This window comes from Barbus barbus, assembly GCF_936440315.1.
Source record: "Barbus barbus genome assembly, chromosome: 8".
Taxonomy (NCBI): Eukaryota; Metazoa; Chordata; class Actinopteri; order Cypriniformes; family Cyprinidae; genus Barbus; species Barbus barbus.
In genome coordinates, this window is record NC_136736.1 from 20,207,040 (window position 1) to 20,225,129 (window position 18,090).

Genomic DNA, 18,090 nt, shown 5'->3' on the forward strand with positions numbered 1-18,090 from the left:
CCCGGCCTGTGAGAGGAGATCTCTCCTGATCGGCACCGGCCACGGGGTGCCGTCGAGAAGAGAAATCAGGTCCGAGAACCATACTCGGCCCGGCCACAACGGTGCTACCAGCAGTAGACTGACCTCGTCCCGCCGCACTCTCTCCAGAACTCCCGGGAGCAGAGCGATCGGAGGGGGAAGGCGTACGGACGGAGCCTCGGTCTCCACGTCTGTACCATAGCGTCCAGTCCCGGAAGAGCTGGAGGGGCTAGAGAGAACCAGAGGGGACATTGCGCTAACTCTCAAGCGGCGAAGAGGTCCACCTGTGCCTGGCCACAGCCTTCCAAATCTGCTTCACCCCGAGGGGTGAAGCATCCATTCCCCGGGCCTCAGCCCCTGTCTCGACAGGACGTCTGCTCCCATATTCGCACCAGCACGTGGTGATCTCTTGGGTCTGGGAGGAAGTGCCTGAGCACACGGAACACGGCTAGGATCTCTAGCTGGTTGATATGCCACGTAGGTGGCGACCACTCCACAGACCGCTGGCAGGGTGGCCACTCATGACTGCACCCCAGCCGGTGAGGGAAGCGTCCGTCGCTAGCGAAACGCGGCAACAAGGAGCTCCCAACACCGGGCCCTGAGACAAGACTCAAGGATTCCTCCACATGTCTAAGGCACGGACAGCGGCGTGACACTTAGACAGCGCGGAGCGAGTCTCCCCTCAGGGAGACCCCTTGGTCTTGAGCCACCACTGTAGGGGCGTCATGTACAGCAGGCCAGAAGGAATCACGCTGGACGCAGCTGCCATGAGCCCAAGCAGTCTCTGAAACTGCTTGACAGTGAATGGCTGGCCTTCTCGCACTCTCTTGACTGCCGTGAGGATCGACTCGATCCGAGCAGGGGTCAAACGAGCCTGCATCGTGGTCGAATCCCTCACTACGCCTGGGTAAGTGGTTCTCTAGCTGGAGAAAGCACACTTTCCTCGGCGTTTAGTCTTAACCCCCAAATCTTTCACGTGGGCGAAAACGACACCTCGATGCCGAATCGCCACCCGCTCTGATTGAGCGAGGATCGACCAATCGTCGATGCAATTGAGTATGCAGATGCTCTGCAGTCGCAACGGGACCAGTGCCGCATCCACACACTTAGTGAAAGTGCGGGGTGAGAGTGTAAGGCCGAGAGGAGGAACCCGATACTGATACGCTTTGCCCCCAAAAGCGAACCTCAGGAACTCCCTGTGAAAGGGAAGGATGGGTACCTGGAGAGGTCTGTCGTGACAAATCAGTCCTCGGACCTGATTTGAGACACGATCTGCCTGCCAGGGAGTATCTTGAACTTCAGCTTTCTGGCTGAGTGGTTCAAAACCCCGAATCCAGTATGGGCCTCAGCCCCTCATCCTTCTCTGGAACAATGAAGTGCCGGCTGAGCCGCCGGCGTGGACTTCGTGAGGAGGAACCACTCAATGGCTTCCTTCCTTACTAAATTCTCGACTTCTTGTCCCAGAACCAGAGCCTGCTCGGGGCGGACCGTAGTCACGCAAACCCCGTTGAACGGCGGAGGTGGCCCATCGAACTGGATGGAATAACCATGCTCTACCGTCCACAGGACCCAAAGAGACACATCTGGTAGCCGCTGCCTGGCCGCTAGATGATCTACTAAGGGAATCAGTCTCTCGAGACTGACCTCTGGTGTTAGAGATATGGCCAGACCACTGTCTTGCTGCGGAAGTCCGGAGGAAGACGCGGTCTCTGGCGCTTGAGGCGAGGTTCTCAGGCCCGCAGTCACTACCAGCGGGGAATTCTGAGAAAAGCACTCGCTGGGACCTGCTGTGCCCTGGAGCTGCAGGGTTGACAGACAGATCCCCGGAGGACACCGAGGGGAGACGGTCACCGTGTGCCGCGGTGTAAGCCGCTCCACCCCAGTAGGGGTCGTCCTCCGCAGTCCTGGGGCTCGCCCGTCAGGACCTCTGAACGAACCAGACCCTGCCAGGCAGGGCCCAAAGAGACGCATTCGGCAGCTCACTGCCCAATGGTCTACTAAGGGAATCAGGCTCTCGAAACTGACCTCTGGTGTCAGAGAAATGGCCACACCGCTGTCTCGCTGCGAAGCTTCGGAGGGAGACGCGGTCTCTGGCAACTGAGGCGAGTTTCTCAGGCCCGCAGTCACTACCGGCGGGGAATTCTGAGAAAAACACTCGCCGGGACCTGCCGTGCCCTGGAACTGCAGGGTTGACAGACAAATCCCCGGAGAGCACCGAGGGGAGACGGCAGAGTGGGGCTGGCTTTATTTGTGCTTGTGCAACACTAGAGTTTACAACGCTCATCACCGTCTTTCTCATCCACCTCCTCGGTAGGAAGACAAGCGAGGCGTCGAGCCCTCTCTCTGGGGAAGAGAACCGCTTCCGAGCACAGAGAGCGGGCGCTGGATTTGTTTTGATCCATTTGCGAGCCGCGCGAGCGCAGCCACCGCTCTATCCTTCTTTTGCACAAAAGCGGGGCCGACAGCGCGTGGAGAGCTCGCTTTCCTTCTATATAAATTGGGGCGACAGAGGCGGCGAAACCTCATCAACGCTCGTCACGTCAACCTCCTCGGAGGAAGACAGACGAAGCGTTGAGCCCTCGTCTCGGGGGGAAGAGACCGCTTCCGAACCGCGAGACGGGGCGCCAGATCTGACGGATACGGGAGGAGATAGGGACATTCCCGTCGCCAAATCAGCCTGTGAGTCCCACGAGCGCAGCCGCCGCTCTCCCTAGGCAAAAGCGGGGCCAGCACCACGCGGGGAGCTCACAAAGACTCTCTTCTCGAAGAGAGCCCTCCGAGTGCGGAGTGTGCGCAGCGAGAGCCGCTCACAATGCGGGCAGTCAGCTCCCTCGAGAGCCGCTGCCTCGCGCTCCGCACTCAGGTAGACCACGCACAGATCATGTGTGTCCCCGCTCATAATGCTTTTTTTTTTCATAACGCAGGCAGTGGACTAGCACACAATCTGAAACGCGATCTAGGATCGCCCCCTGTTTTGGTCTTGGCTTTAGGGATGTCTAATTTCTTTTCAGGACATACAACACTAAATAAGACTCACAAAACAGATATGGACTGACAACACACAGAGCGCTTGCTGAATGACAAAAAGCTGACGCGGGCTCCGCCTCACGTGCTTATATACCTCCTGGCCGTGACGTCACCCCGCCCGTGACGCCTCGCCCTTCTATTGGACTTGTTGTAGACGATATTCAGAGCGTCGGTTACGCTGATGGCGTTCCCATATGCGTTTTGACGCAGCTCGACGTTCCTGGAAGGGAACATTTGGGTTATCGAACTCACCTTGTTAATTTAATGTTGTCACATGACCCACATTTACCATAGTAAATTACCATTGTAGGGACATTGACATATAGATGAAGAGAGTTAAGCATAGAAACATAGAAGACCAGAATCAGAAATACAATGGTTTTATGTTCTATTCAAATGAAACATCATTCTATATTGAAAGAAACATGTTGTCATGTAATGTAGGCTAATGCTGTCACTTGACCCACATTTACCAATTGGAGCTCAAACAGTGGAGTAAGAGTCATGGACAGAAATAAAAAATCCAGTATAATCTGAACATAAATTAATGATTAGTTTTATTAATGATTGCCTTCATAGGAAGTATTCGTTTGTCCAAGTCAAACACAAGAACTAAAGACTACACTTTCTGTGTTCAAATGCTTGACGTTATAACAGTAATATAATGTTTAGATGCATGGCTGCAGCTCAGACGACATTAGTTATTATTGTTTGGATATTACACACAGTCTACTATTGTACAATCCCACCAGAGAGCTCTAAAATAGTACAAAGCACAAACATGTCCAGAGCAAATGGTCAACACAGTATGTATTCAGAAATACTAACACGAACAGAAAACCTAGACAAAGAGTTACTGTTGAAAACGTAAAAAATACAAATATCTAATTATGATGACCTGTTTCAGTTATGAGTGTTTAATCAAAAACTCATCACATGTGAAGCTATTGTGAAGCTGTGGTTCCCTCTGGTGGACAGCATCAATATTACAGACTTTCTTCTTTCAGTAACATTGAAGTAAATGGTTTGTCATTTAAATGCTGTTACTCCTTAGCATCAGAAATTCATGAAACTGTTTATTAATAAATCAGTTATTGCATACCAATTTTTTTCACATCAGACGTACAGCCTTGGATCAACTACTCCTCCTACTCATTAAAAACAAAACAAAACAAAAATATGGGATTTGAGGGCATTTTTAAATAACTTTGCATTTGTTTGATAATTATTTGATAACTTATTCCAACAGTTTGTACCCTCATGACCACACATGTGTTGTGTGTGTGTTGTTGGTGTGTGTGTGTTCCAGTCTCCCCCAGTCTGACCCAATCTATCTCAGTGGTCCCAGGGGGAGTCAGCTAATTCAGCTAATTTCGGCATGATAGTCCTCTGGGACTTTGGAAACAAGCCAACTAAGCATATACCTGCATTTGGGATGCTCACAGTTTTCCACTTGCTTTAGCTGATATTTCTTTTGTGTTTGTGGGTAAACAGAGGTCTTAGTATAGTCAATGATTTATGTGCAGGTTGTCAAAATTGCCATGTTTAATCATTCAACAGATTTTTCAGTAGGTTAACAGGCATTTCCTGATTTAAAGACTTGAAAGACTGCCCCCAATAAAGGCACACTGTTTTTTTGTTTTGTTTTCTCTAGCTTTACAGTCTCTGAATATCTGAAGGCATCCTGGAATAGTGTTGACATTGCTTTTTTAAACAACCTCTGGACTAATACTGAAAATAATTGTTACGATGGAATGTATTACATTACTGTAATGCATTTCTGTGCTTGTTTCTATATTTGATCCTTTTTTTGCCCACTTGTCTTTGTCATTTATGTTAAACAAGAAGGTTTATACCTGCACTGATATTTTGTTATAATGTATATTCCATAATCTGGTTTGGCTTTGTTACTCTGTAAAATAATATATCTTAAAAAAAAAAAAAAATCATGTGGACGGTCAGTTTGTGAAAATAAGGCCGTACTTTGCTTACTTCTGGATACAAATTTGTATCCTAAATAAATATAATTAAGTAGGAATACACGTGCATACACATACTGTACTCAACCTGAATAACTGAAATCCTCTCATCCCTGTTGCGTGCTCAGTGAGTTTAGGTTTAACCCCACACCTCACAACCCAGTTCACTTCCCCCGCCCTAATTTAAAATACTCCCTTGCGATTGGCCACAAACCGCGAATAGTCAAGGTAACCACGCCCTTACAATCATTCAAGCGTTCCGATTGGCCACTTTCTACGGCTCCTCCCTTTGGCTTTTGACAGAGGCTGACGGCACAGTGAGTTTTGTTATCCGTGACTTACGTTTCATCAAAAGAAAAATGAGTGGACAGACAGAGACAATCTGATCGTTTTATTTGGTGGAATTAATCGTCTTGAGCAGGAGTGCAGACATGGAGATCACGTAAGTATTTTCAGCAATAGAGAGATAACAGAAGGCGCAGAGAAAGAGGAATTTTCCTAAGTAATCAGCTCTCTGCCATCATGACAGGGACATGTGCAACTCACTGGGGCTGTGAGTTTTTGACAATATTTTCATAAATTATTATGCATGCAACAGGCTTCTTGCACAGAAGATGAATTTTTCATTGATTTTTAAACATTAATTCATAAAACACATAACGTTAAATAATGTGTACTGGTGGTTCGTACATGTTGTATATTTGTGGTCATATACACTAAAATCTATATATCTATCATGATAATATATAAACATAGGCTACATGATAAATTACTTTTTGAAAATAATTTTCAGAGACTTTATGATCATAATATGTTTTTAGAACCCTATATGGTTACACTTTATTTTGATAGACATTCCACTAACTACAAGTAACTTTATAACTACATGTCAACTCAACTAATTCTCATGACACGCGCTGTCATCGTGTGTGTGTGTGTGTGTGTGTGAGAGAGAGTTGTTTATGTTACTTTTTGACAGTTAGACAAGACCTTGGTGGTGATCCTTGCTCACCTATTGTAATTCACTCAGAGGTTGCAACTTTAATTATCACTATAATGTATATAATCAAATGAAGATGCTGCCACACACACACAGCTGTAATAACAGCTTTCTTTAATGCTGCGATACTTTCCAGCCAGCAGTTTGAATTAACACATAATTTTAGACAAGCATTGTGTAGTACTGCTTGTCTTAAGCAAAATGTGAAAGGAAATGCAGATTATAAACAAGATCAGTTTAACTTCTTGTGCTGTAGATCACACACTCAAGCAGATAGGCCTTCTCAGGAAGCTGATTGGCCCAGTGTCCTGGTTTGCATACAGGAAGGCAGTGGCTCATGATATTTTTAGTGGCACTAAAGACAAAATGTTTTCTATAATTTTAACACTGAAAGGAATCATTAACCCCATTTTTTTTTAATCACAATTATGTATCCTCTATGCTGTGCACAACCCATGTGATTATTTATTATTTTTTGATTAAACACGAAAGGAGAAATTTGGTAAAATGTCCTCGGTTCTTTTTCAAACCACTAAAGGTGGTTTGGTTTGGTGATTTAAAATACTAGGTCCAAAAAAGGACCATAAAAGTAGGCGTAATGTTTTGTGTGCAAAAGAATGATATTTAAGTTATAATAAATCTGCTACAAACTGTCACGTATGCAAAAACAAATGATGTTCCTTCCTGCACAGTTTAATCTCTTTCTCGTTTATTATGGTGTCTACTCTGCTGCATGTCTGGCTGTATGCAAATAAAGTTCTGTTGTCCCAAGTGTCATGATTTAAATTGACACTTGAGTGATAACCATGATTCATGGTTTCACTATAATTAATTTTAGTATGTAGAGCATTAAAAATGAGTAATTTTGGACAAAATGTAGACTTACCAATCAATCTGAAATGAGACATGCAGGTTGTATTATTAGTGCAGTATTGTAGTATTATATTGGTAACTCAGTCTCATCTACATTTACTTATACTCAATGGCTGAGCACAACATAAATCAATATTGAATTGGCATATGGTGAAATTGACAGATATGCAGTGCACCTGTGTCTACCCTCTGTCCTCATGCTGAAATCATAGATTTAAAGGCTGTGTATAAACGGATTAGATTTTTAGATTATTATTCTGTTGTTAAAGGGGTCATATGATGCAATTTCAAGTTTTACTTTCTCTTGGGAGTATTACAAGCTGTTTCTGCATAGATAAGATCCCTGAAGTTGCAAATACTTAAGTCTCAAAACCAAAGAGATATTCTTTATAAAAGTTAAAGGGGTCATATGATGCCCATTTTCCACAAGTTGATATTATTCTTTAGGGTCTTAATAAAAAGTCTGTAACATAGTTTGGTTGAAATTTCTCATTGGTAGTGTAAAAAAAAACTTTTTTACCCTGTCAAAAACAGCTATTTTCAGAGCAAGCCGTATTGTGTCATTCTCCTTTAAATGTTAATGAGCTCTGCTGACCCCTGCCGCTCTGTTCCGAGCCACTCTCTGAGGGACTGTTTACTTTAGCCGGATTCATTGTGAAACTTGCTAATTATCACATTATTAGGAAAGGTGATTTGCAACGATTCATTTAAAAAAAACCTTGTACTCACTTCTTCTGTAGATGAAGCTGGATCACGAATGATTCGCGCGAACATAGATGCATTTAGGCAGATCAAGGGCATATTCCCTTCAGAACCAAACGTAATCCAGCGGCTCAGATGACAGGAGTAAATGACTACTGCTATGTTCATTATTACATCCAACAACAAAACACCTCAATCACTTTAGAGTCATACTTGTCTACATCTGCTCAGGCGGTGAAACAACTGATGAAAGCTCACTCAGGGCGGGTCTGAGGTAAGACACCAGTGCAGTCTGTGCTAAAATGCTTCTGTCAATCAAACTATCGTCGGAGCGGCCTTCGTCCATGTGATGTCACACAGACAGGCATCTGAGATCGGCTCGATTTGAGAAAAGGGTAAAGATTTTAGTAGATTAAAAAAAAAAAAATTTTTTATCATTATAGGGTGGTTGTGTACACTAGAGGTCTGCGCAGGACTGTTTTTTAAGTCCCGCTTTCGCGAGGTTATATCCCGCACCCACCCGCTCCCGCGATATATTCACTCTTTGTTCACCCGCTGTCCGCTTTGATTAATTTTCTTCCCAACCCGACCATTCACACAGAATCACACATTTAAATTTCCTCTGCTGAAAGAAAGCGAGATAGGCTAACAGATAAAAGTGTAATCTGCACAAAATAGTATTTGTTATTTTATTCCTCTTGTCAAGAGTCTTTTATTGACAGCAAAATGTTAAACGAATTTTGTGTCTTAAGACACAAAATTAGTTTAACATTTTGCTGCCAACACAGTAGGAAAAAAAAAGTATCACAGAGAAAATAAATATGTACAAAAATTGTATTCCTTATTTTTATTCGTCTTGTCAGGATACAATTTGTTTAACCTTTACAACACAATACGAACAATTGTCACAGAGGAAAAAAAAGTAGATTGTACAAAATGGCCTATAATTTTATTCGTCTTGTCAAAATACTAAATTTGTTTAACATCTTGCTGTAAACACAGTAGCCTAGGAAAAGTGTCGCAGAAGAAAAATAAATAAATAAATTCAACATCTGTCATTTAAAATTATAGGCTAAGCAAAATATAAACAAAACCGAGTTGAACGTTCTTCAAGGACAGAGCATCCACACTTTGCTCCATCTTTATTCTGCTCTGTCACTCATCGACTACCTGCCTGTTCTGTCTGAGGGCCATATATTCACCACCGGTACAGCCTGCTCTGAAGACCGTTATCCACATTCTGCACGCACAGACCTCGCAAATAAAACGAAGCACTTGTTCATGCGTGCAGCGCGTGCATAACAGTCAAGTTCAAGCTGTACCGGTGCTTGAATAAAGCGCAGATATGCAGTTCTGAAAGGACGTCAGGAACGGGAAATTGTTAGACCACCCGCTCCCGTTCAAATTGCACCAGAGTTACCGACCGCTGCCGTGTTTTATTCGGGAATTTAATCCCGCGTCGCAAGAAATCTGGTTGGGTCCCATGGGACAGCCGCGGAAATGCAGACCTCTAGTGTACACACACTGCCAGCACACATTTCAGTTCAAACAACTTGTAAAAGTGCATGTAGCATTATATGACCCCTTTAAGACTCTGCCACGGCCCCATAAAACAGCTCATTTAAACATGCCCCCACATGTCTACGTCACGGTGTGGGAAGATTTGCATAACACCACCCAAATGTATACGCAATGAAAGAAAGCGAAACTATTATTCTTGCTGTAGTATTGTCGCTGCCGCCGACGCCATGTCCTGAAGACGCTGTTTCGTTGTGAATGTGAAAGTACTTTGTTTGGGCTTCCAAAAGAGTCCACAACTAGAAATCAGTGGTTAAGTTGTATTTACAACACTGTTCCAGAACAGTTCAACCCAAATATTAGAGTGTGTGCGCTGTGCAGCGCATTTTACAGAGGTCTATTTCCTGAACCTGCAAGAGTAGCCTACAATGCTGGCTTGCACAAAGGCTGTTTCCATAAAGTGGGGTAATTCCAACTTTGCAAGGACAGTCTGATGCTTCTGATTCACAGCCTGTAATTACATTTCTGCTACTGACGATTCAAACGCGAGTTTTGTGCAGTATAGAGTAGTGCTTTTTGTTTACCGTTTCTCCGATCACAAATGCAGACATGGTAATGTAAAAAAGGCAGTATAAGTCATTATAATCAGTAATTATTTATGTCCCCACTGGATGCAACAAATGCCTTGTTTAAAATGGGTTTTATTGTTTTTGTGTCGTCGCACTGGGACACGGCATCACAATACCGTAAGGGCCGTTACATTTCCGTCTCACGCTTTAGGTATTCGGCCAATCACAACGCACTGGATAGCTGTCCAATCAGAGCACGCCTCGCTTCTCAGAACGATGAGCTTTATAAAAATAGAGGCATAGAGGAGCAACAATAATGTACAGTATGCGGAAAATAATGTGTTTTTTAACCTTAAGCCACATAAACACATTGCATTACACCAAATACACAACATAATGTTCTTTTTAGCAACGTCATATGACCCCTTTAAGCTGATGCTTCTGTGCTATATAGTCGTACATTTTTTCTGGTTCTTAAAAATATGAATTTAGCTAACCTGAATTGAGAGTTGCCATTCCTCTTGTAAAGTTATGGCAGGATGAATGAGCATTTACTTTGATTTACTATTGCTTTGTGGTTTCTCCCTGTGTCTAGTGTTGGATGTCGCATGTGCCCTGGCAGTGTGTGTGTGTAAGTCTGGGTTAAAGCCCTGATGAGATGATTAGTGCTGATGAAAGTGGTGGAGGAGGGGCTGTGTAAAGAGTCAACCCTGTGTGACATGGATTGTGATGGGCTATGAATGTATGGCAAAGGTCACATGGCTGTGTGCTATCTATGAATATTTCCTTTAACCTTCTCCATTAACTGTACTTTTACTTGTTTGTGTGTGCGTGTATTTATTAGTTTATTTTTTTATATTTAAATTTTCATTCATCTGCATCTTTCATTTCATATGCAGTTGCAAATACTCCAGCTGTGTAACAAATATTACATAGCCGTTTAATTATTTAAGAGCTCATAAAAGCTTCAGCCTTATCAAGTCAAGTCAAGTCACTATTATTTGTATAGCGCTTTTAACAATGCAAACTGGGTGGCTTTACATCAGCTTTACATTATAGTTACTAGTGATTCACAATTGCTTTTTTAACCGAAACACAAAAACCAAAGTTAAAGTTTTCATTTAACCAAAAATAGTTTTTTTAAATATTCAATTAATTAATCAAATTTATGTAATAATAAACGCTTAAAACACAATGATTTGTACAAATATTGTTCATAAGGCAGTTTTTAAATCAACCTTTTAATAATAGATTTATGTTTCTACTCAATTTGTTGTTATTGGCAGAGGGTCACCGCAGTCTCCACTAATGACAGTATAAACGTAACATTTAAACTTGTTTTCATGACAGATTTATCCAAACATACATTAAATAGCAGGTTAAGTAAAAATATAAGGAATATGTGCATATATTTAGCAAAATACTCTTCTCTAGAGTTTCGGCTCCTACAAACTATTTTGGCCTAAACCAGAAATTGCCGTTTTACAAATTGCCGAAAATTTTTGATTGCCAAAATTTCGGTGCATTGCCAATGTCTAGAATCTACTTACAAGGCTTTTGGGAAATGCAGCTCTGTTCAGTTCAGTGATTTGTTAGTGAACAGTTACATTTAAATTGTTTGGTACATACGCACATACTTCACGAGTTCACACTTACATATATTTATAAAGGTAATGCGTATTTGGAGAGTATAGTAATGCGTAGTTGGCGTGCTGTCCTGAGGAAGGAATGAATGAATGTATGTCAGCTGTTTTTATATCCGTGCATTGATTAACTCGAGTGCGAACCTCCTGTGTTAATTAGGCTAAGTATCTGACGTGCTCCTCCCGAACTTTGTTAATAAAACATAATTTCACGAGTTCACACTTACATATATATTTAGCACTAGTAAGGTAATGCGTATTTGGTGAGTATAGTAATGCATAGTTGGCGTGCTGTCCTGGGGAGGGGCTCCGGGCTCAGGAATGGCCCGAACCCAGAGTACCCCCCGAAAGGCAATTGAGTTGGACAGCCGCCAGACTAAGAACCCCTCAAATACGCACTGAGATCTGGTGGGAGCTGGTTTTGGGAAGTCGCTTGTATGGTAGGCCAAAGCTTGCGTGCTCCGTGGGAGCGGCTTGGCATAGGATGGGTAGGCCCGATCGGCCGCTGGTGGACTGCGTGGTTGGGCGCCCGGTCGGGAGGGCTCGAACCAATGCTCAACAGTGTGCTCACTGCGTTGGAACGAGTGAGCCCTACCGGCCGATGGAGGAGGAGCAGCGTAATTGTGGCCCTGACCAAGGGAGCCAGAGTTGCCTTGAGTGGAGGAGCTCACAGAGTCAGCGTTCGGGCCCTGCTGGCCGTTATACCCTGTTAATCAGAGGACAGAGGGCGGGTAGCTGACCGAGAGGGCCCATGAAGCCTCCGACTGGAGATCAAGACTCTGGACGTCGGACGAGTGGGTCCTATTGGCTTGACAGGTATAAAGAGTTTGGGACGTCCGACAAGGAGGACTCTCGCGACATCCGACGGGAGATCAAGACTCACGGCATCGGATGGATGAGCCTCGCTTGCGGGCAGAAAGTATAGGAGCCCAGCCAGGAGAACTCTCGCCGACATCTGATGTGAGATCAGGACTCATTGCATCAGACGGGTAAGTCTCGTCAGGCGGGTAGGGAGAAAAGGAAAACCGGACTGGGAGGGCTCTCGCAGCATCCGATGGGAGTTCAAGACTTAGGACATTGAACGGGTAAGCCTCGCCAGGCAGGGGAAAAAAAGATGTGAGGTTTGGCTGAGAGGTTTCAGACAGCGTTCGGCGGGGGGGACGAGACCCATGGAGTCAAACGGCTGGGCCTCGCTGACCGTCGGATAGAAGGTAAGGTTGGGTGGCCGGGAGACTCTCGCTGACATCCGACGGGAGATCAAGACTCACTGTGTCGGACGGGTAAGTCTCGCTGACCGTAAAATGGATAGGGTAGTTTAGTCTGGCTGGGAGGCTCTCGCCGACGTCCGACGGGAGATCAAGACTCGCTGTGTCGGACGGGTAAGCCTCGCCAAGTGTGGGAGGTAAGGTTGGTTGTGGTAAGGTTGGGAGGATGGAGGTAAGGTTGTCTGGCCGGGAGGCTCTCGCCGCCGTCCGATGGGAGATCAAGACTCACGGCATCGGACAGGTAAGACAGAAGGGTAAAGAGGAGTGGTCGGGAGACTCTCGCCGACATCCAACTGGAGATCGATGCTCACAGCGTTTGATGGGTAAGCCTCGCCGGCCGTAGGATGGAATAGGTAAGGTTGACTGGCCGGGAGGCTCTCGCGGCATCCGGCGGGAGATCAATATTCACTGTGTCAGATAGTTGAGCCACGCCGGCAGACAGACTAAAGGGCCAAGGTTGCTTGACCGAGAGGCTGTTGTAGCGGTTGACGGGAGTTCAATAATCATGGCACGAGCGGGTAGGCATCACCGGTTGTTGAAAGAAAAACATATTCGGAAGGTTCTTGCCATGTTCGATGAGATTTCAATACTCACTGCATCGGATGGTTAAGCCTCGCCAGTAGATAGACTGAAAAGGCCAAGATTTGCTTGACCGGAGGCTGTTGTCGCGTTCGAAGGGAGTTCAGTACTCACAGCATCGAATGGATAAGATTAGCTGGTATTCGGGCAGGAAAGGCCAATGTTTGCTCAGCCAGGAGGCTCTCGCCGGCATTTGACAGGAATTCAATAATCACAGCGTCGGATGGGTGAGCCTCGCCGGTAGTCGACAGAGAAATGTATTTGCTCCACCGGGAGCGCTCTTGGATCATCTGATGGGGAGTTCAATACTCAGGATAATTTGAGTCGGCTAAAAGGGAAGACGCTATGAGGATTACTTGCGCAAATGTAGACAAATCCAAGAAGCTGCTTCTGATAACGCGTTGAAAATCTTGGTGCTGCTTGCGTTCGAAAGTTAAGCATACGACAAAATAGGATTTCATGTGTTAGCATAGCCCAAATAAATGCCATGAATCTGGATGGATAGGCATGGCTTTGGAAGCGGAGGTGATGTCGACTTTTGACAGCCAGGTGCTGAGACCCATGATTTTATCAAATGGATTGCCTGGTCAATGTCTTCCTATTGTGAGAGAATTCGTCGAGAGGAAATAGAGGTGTTTATGCTTGAAACGGGGAGCTATGCAGAGCTGATAGATCGATTAGAAGGTATTTCTTACCCCGGAAATTTTTCTAGTAGCCACTCCAATGGGCTAATGCTGAGAAGGGGGTCATTGAAAGGGCTGATCAGAACCCTCTTTTAATTGCGCCGCCTATAGGGGAAAAGCTGAACAGATTATAATGGTGAAACGGCTGAACGTAAGGAAAAACTTTTGATGTCCACGTTCAATGATTTACGATTGTTGCAGCATTTCTATCATAAAGAAATTACCAAATATTAAAGATTAAGTGGACATTTGAATTAAGAGTTGTTTAACCGAATAGAGATTAGATCGCACAGTGACAAGTAGATGATTGTCGGGCCATTGGAGTCCTCTGTTGGCTTTGATGTAATGCGTATGCATGTTATATTGTTTGATATATTTTATTAAGTTTGTTCAACGGAACCATAAGTTATTTACTTTTGATACTTTATTCAAAACTTTTATTATGGCCTATTGTGGCCTGCAATGCATCTGTTACCCAATTGCTCGTTAGTGATGGCCTTGGATGAGAGGTCTATGCCCGCACCTGCCGGGATCTGTGCTCGGATGTTGTAAGCCACTAGCGGTGGCTCTGAGGCAACAGCATTTGGTGGGACGGGCAGTGATGTTGCTGTAAAAGAGGATATTGTGACTTTAAATGAAGTAGAGAGCTGAGAAGGAGAGGAGCAGGGGCCCAAATTTCCATCAGAGGCAGCCTCATGCGTAATATTGGCTTCTGGGGCTTGAGGTGGGAAACAGATGGAAGCAAAAGAGAAAAGGGAGTAAAAGAAAGATGTGTGGGTCTGTTGTGAGCGGAGGCAGCCTCGCGCTTGCTTCGCCTGCCGTAGCTGTAAGCCACAGGAAAGGAGTCCTGCATAATTTGAGAAGCCTGCTCTGCTAGCGGAGGTAGCCTTGTGCTAGTGTCTGCTACGGGAGCTGGAGGCCACTGAAAAGAAAAAAAAATAGAAAAGGGGGTTAATAGTAACGCGAGGAAAAAGACTGAGATGTGTGGTCCTGTGTTGCAACGGAGGCAGCCTCGTGCTAGCTTCTGCTGCTGTAGCTGTAGGCCACGGAAAAATGGTTTGAGACTTTTAGCTGGACATGGTGGAATGTCCAGATAACCTGCAGTGATGCCGGTTTAGCCATTTTGTTGCACTACCCTAGTAACTTGTTTTTCAAGCAACTAGCAACAAATGTGGTGATTTAAAAAAGTGGTAAAGTAATAACAGGCTTTTTTTATTTTTTTTTAAATCACGCATGGAAGAAAAATATTGAAACAGCTAGCCAGCCAAGTGGCACATCAGCTGGTAACATTAGACACTTTGGGAGAGGTGCCTAGCAGTACACTTCATATATGAATTAAGTTGCAGTTTGCGCTTGTTGCCTTAATTTTTTGGTTTGTACCTATGATTGTTAATCATTTACTGTTGGTCCACTGTGATCAACTGTGAAATTTTCCTCTTCCACTGTTGGTTTTATCCATGAAACGAAATTAATCTTATCCATCTTATGTGCATTTATTGAAATGCAATGTGTAAATTAATTACAGGTAAAAATGCTGGTGAAAAGTAAGGAAAGTTTGAGTAATTCCAGTGTGTATCCTGAGCACTTGTGTCATGGTTAGGTGTGACATTAACATCCAATGATGTTGCGACGTCCTTTGATCAACCTTTGTCTTTTGTGCAACTTTGATCAACAAATTACCTGCCTTTAGCGATTTTACCTGGGAATTATTTGGCAACACTGGTGGTTGCGCCGCTAGCGGAGGCTGCCGCGCGCTAGCATCTGGAAAAAGAAGCTAGAGGCCGGCTGCATATGGCGCTGTGGCCGGGAGAGCCGCGGTGAAGGCTGAGCCGAAGCAGGAAGCGAGTGAAGCTTTGCTGCGGTGAGAACTGAGAACCCAGGCTCGTTGAAGGCCTGCTGCTGCGACCCGACGCTCGTGGAGACGACAGTGGTGTCGAGCAAGGCGAGTTCGTAGCTTTTCTCGGTCTTAGCGGCTGGAGTGGATTTAGGAGTGAGGTTGGTTGGTTTGTGCGGTGAAGAATAGATCGTGTAAATCCGCTTTGTTTACTCTCTGCGAGGACATTGCGTCGGAATTAATCAGCGTTTGCCTCAGACTTAAATACGAACCACTTTCCGATCGGAGGGATTGTTGGCACGGATGATATTTGCGTCCGAATGATAAGAGGATGGAAGCGACGCCAGTGGAGGCGAGGTAGTCTCAGCGTCGAGCAGAGAGCAACGGCCGCGGCAAAGCACTGGAGCTCGGCAGCCGTGTCTGGCGGAGAAAGACCGATCATGGGTCCGGCAGATTGGCCGGAGGATCCGAAAAATCCTCAGTATAGGTCTCATTGTTTGGACGGGACGCGATGAGTCTGAGATGTAATGGTAAAAGGTGCAAACCGAATGCTGATTATCCATCAAATGAATAGAGGTATGTCAGCTGTATTTATATCCGTGCATTGATTAACTTGAGCGCGAACCTTCTGTGTTAATTAGTATCTGACGCGCTCCTCCTGAACTTTGTTAATAAAACATTTCTTAATAGTAGGATTAAAGCACTTTGCTGTTTTATATTTACAGTTTTATATTTAAGGTACATTATAGTGAATCACTCAATAAATAGAGAAGCAAGAAACTAAAAGCACCCGAGTATTTTTCTTGAACTTGAAAACTTAGTTGTTTTGATTTTTTTTAAATCTTTCAGGTTATGACAAACAAAAGCACAACATCAGTCACTTGTCAATGATATTTTATGCAAATTATGGTGATTGCTGTGCAGGAAGTGCTGTTGCCTGGTTACAGAAAGCTGGCATTAAACTCCCTCCCCCTCTAATGTGGTATACTGTGATTTTATTTTAGAGGGATGATGTAGTATCATATCTTAAATGTAATATACATTTAACATCCTGTTTAATGTAGGACGTGTACAGTGTCTCACCGTTTTCACTTTTTCATAAGATGTACTGTATATGAACTCAAAAAAGGGAATATTGTTCATTCTTACTGTGACATATTTCATTTTACATGTTCTTATAGCACAACTAGAGTTGACCTTTTTCCTGACTGATACAACAGTCGCTACCCTCTTCCACCCCACTTCTTTCAGAAGCTCCAGGCCTTCCTCTTTGACCTCTCTGATGAACCTCTACATAAAGTCATTGATTGGTTTCTCTCCCATGCAGTCTATCCTGCTATATGCTGACAAACTGCTAATGCTCACAAAACACTTTCAGAATCAGAATCAGAATTAGCTTTATTGCCAGGTATGTTTACACATACGGGGAATTTGTTTTGGTGACAGAAGCTCCACAGTGCGACAGAATGACAGCGACAGGACAGGACACAGATAATAAAAAAATACTGTACATACAAAATTAGATAATGTGAAAAATAGCACAAACACAATATACAAAATAGACAATTTAGTATGTACAGGTATGTTAGGTGCAAATTTGAAATGTAATAAGTATGTGTGTTAAATAAATAAATGTATGATAGTGTTGTGTGTTTCATGTTTATTGTTAAGTGTTCAAGTGTTCATGAGATGGATTGCCTGAGGGAAGAAACTGTTTCTGTGTCTGGTCGTTCTGGTGCTCAGAGCTCTGTAGCGTCGACCAGACGTAACAGTTCAAAGAGAGAGTGTGCTGGATGTGCAAAGAGAGAGTGTGCTGAATGTGGGGGGGTCCAGAGTGAGTTTGCCAGCCCTTTTGCTCACTCTGGATAAGTACAGTTCTTGGAGAGTGGGGAGGCTTGTACCAATGATTCGCTCAGCAGTCCTGACTACCCTCCGTAGTCTTCTGAGGTCAGATTTGGTAGCTGAGCTGAACCAGACAGTTATTGAAATGCAGAGGACAAATTCAATTACTACGTTTACATGCGCACAAATAATGCGATTATTTCCAATAATCAGAGTAAGGACTTAATCGCATTATGATGTTTACATGCCAAGCAAAGCTCTTACTCCCGTTTACATGCAATTTCCATTATTCTTATTCTCTAAGAATTGTGGTAAAAAAATTTTACTGCCATTATTCACATACCCCATTGCACAGCACAAACGATGGACTCAGAAAGAGCAGGTTTGTTTACTGGCCCCTGTTTTAATTTATTTACGTCTAATGCATAATGATTTTGTTTGACTGTATTCCATGCTTTTTCGGCACCATAAATGTGATGGAATTTGTTTGCCTATACGCTGCCGTCGCGTTCAGTTGTGTTTTCCCCAGAAATGCGATGCTTTCTTCGCCTCCATCAT

General features: G+C 44.2%; 1 protein-coding gene across 2 annotated transcripts in view; it reads left to right on the forward strand.

Annotated features, from left to right (window-relative positions):
- The first annotated feature begins 5,338 nt into the window (after positions 1 to 5,338).
- The window catches only part of LOC306873968 (tripartite motif-containing protein 2-like), a 34,810-nt gene continuing 22,058 nt past the window's right edge, over positions 5,339 to 18,090 (forward strand). The window contains exon 1 of one of the 2 annotated variants that reach the window (XM_079423590.1): positions 5,339 to 5,466. The gene's annotated coding sequence lies outside the window, so the exon portion shown is untranslated. The remainder of the gene's footprint in view (positions 5,467 to 18,090) is intronic. The other variant, XM_079423591.1, reaches the window with a different exon arrangement.